Genomic DNA, 2,446 nt, shown 5'->3' with positions numbered 1-2,446 from the left:
TGTTGAAAGTTATTAATTAAGAAGGTATCAAAGGTTATTGTTAAATTAGCTCTTAAAACTAATATGGTTTTCATTGTCACTTAACTATTTCTTGCGTTTTAAATGTGGCACATTGTCACAGAACAGAATGTTTTAAAACTCCAGAGGCATGTCCACCAAATGTGAGCTCCTCATTCAAGGGAAGTCATGACCTGAGGCCTGCATGTTTTTTTTCAAACTGTGATTCTTTTGGTTTCAAACATTTTCAGAACATCCACTAGAAATGTCACAGTTCTGTTCTTTCTTCCTCCTCTAGGCTGTAACATTTCATATATCAATTACAGAAGTACTACTTTTCACAGGAAACTGTTCTGAATTCCAGAGGTCCAGAATAACACACTGTTAAGCTGGCACACAGGAGAGATACTAAAAATACACTATTAGTCTGTAAGAGGCACATTCAAGTGTTTTGTTTAAGGTAAAGATCTTACTTCCATAATACCTTCAAACACATCTCTACAAAAAGATTACCTACCCCGCAATTATTTTGATATATTTTAAAGCTAAAGTTATGTAACAGCACTTCATCTATAATAATTTTCAAATACATCAAGTATTTCACTTGTTAATTATCAGTGTGATTAAATGAATGCTGGTCATTCTCCATTTACATGTTATTTAACAATGAAGAGTTCATTGTTTTTGTTCAATTAAAAACACCAGAAGTTATGACCCTGTCTGTGCTGCTATAACAAAGACTCCAGACCAGTAAGTTTATGATTAAGTGCTTCTACTTTATATACAAGACAATAAAATGTTAACCAAACATTATCCTAACCTCCTAAAGGCTTTGAGTCCTAAGGATTCTAAAATCAATGCTACCATTGTCACATCAATGTACTTAAAACCCTTAAAATGCAGTTCATACAATAGAGTACACAGCTATACTGAACAGTTATCTGTGCATTTTGTAGGTAACTTTTTCTTGAAGAAATAAATGTCAGATTTTAAAATAGTCCTGAAGTCTAAATGCTGAAAGAGTTCATTATGCCCTACAGAATAAACATTGTGCAGGAGTTAAGTTTTCACTTCCATTTTAACATGTTACTTTCTACTATGGTCTGCTTGTCCCTAAAGCTAACTATTACCTCTTCGATTCCTGAACATTACTATTGGTTAGATTTAAACCCTAACTGACATTATTTGACTATTAAAGAAAAGGATTTTATTTCATTCTTCCTTTCTTTGATAGTTTACCTAGTGTTGGACAATAGGAAACAGGTGAAGGGAACACCATTGTGAATGGTACAGAAACCTTAATTTCAGCTACCAAGATACTGTTTTCCCCTTTCTCCTCAACTGTCATTTTCAAACTATAAGACCCTGAGCACCAGGAAGCTGCAAGACTGGAGGACGTTAACCGATAAACTTTTTATTTGTCTTTCAAAATTATTTTCCTGGAGTTCCCTCTGAGAAAGAGACTTTCAATCAATTGCAATAGTCTGCCAAATTAGTGAACTATGTCCTCAAGAAAGACTTGGCTGCATCTATCTTTGATTTTTCTCATTCAGCCTCACCTTACTTCCGTTTTAACATGTTCTGCAAGGAAGTTTTCCTAGTAGTTTTCCACCCCCACCCCCCCCCAACTTCTGGCTTCAAGTTCGTTGTAACCTGACATCATAACTGCTTGGCTTAAAAGGGAATATGATATCACAAACACATGATATCACATACACACCCTATTCAACAGCACGGGGAACCTCTCTAGCCAGAGAAGTGGGAAGCGATCTGCAGAGCGCAGAGATCCTTGCTTTTATAACAACAAAAAACGGGAGGGGAGGAGGACTTCTGCCAGCCCCGATTGGTGCCCAGCTCACACTGGCACCAACTTTGTGGCCCTACATCTCACCCAGCAGCACTTGAGGTGCAGGGTCAGAGGGAAGAGGATCCAGGCCCGGCGGGTCCCGGGGGAGGATCACACAAGACACCGCTTTGCTGCCGCCCCCTTTGTTCGGGCACCCGCCGCCCCTCCGCCCGCAGTCAGTCCTGCGTGGCAGCAATGGGGGCAGGGAGCAGTGGCACAGTCCAGCAGCCATTATAGGAGCAGAGCAGCGAGCGGCATCGGGAGGGGAGGTCACCTCCCGGCTCCACAGGCGCAGGAGCCGAGGCCGGGCAGCAGCGCCGAGGCCGGGCCGCACAGCGGGCAGCAGCTGGACGCGCTCCCGCAGCGCGAGGGGCAGGGCAGGCGCTGCCCCGGCCGGGCACTGCCCAGGGCCGCAGAGGCCGTGCAGCTCCCACTTGGCCACGGCCAAGGATGCCCCTAAAATGGATGACAGGAGCCGCGGGCAGGCGCAGCCCGTCCCCCCGCGCGGCGACGCAGGGCAGGGCTGCCCCGGGCCCGCAGCGCAGGGGGCTCCCTCCCGCAAACTTGCCGGGAAACTCGCGCCGCCTCGGCCGAGGCGCCCCC

This window comes from Crocodylus porosus, unplaced genomic scaffold (genome assembly GCF_001723895.1).
Source record: "Crocodylus porosus isolate Cpor-Errol unplaced genomic scaffold, CroPor_comp1, whole genome shotgun sequence".
NCBI classification, from domain to species: domain Eukaryota; kingdom Metazoa; phylum Chordata; order Crocodylia; family Crocodylidae; genus Crocodylus; species Crocodylus porosus.
The sequence above is the reverse complement of the archived record's forward strand: the minus strand, read 5'-3'. Positions refer to the sequence as shown.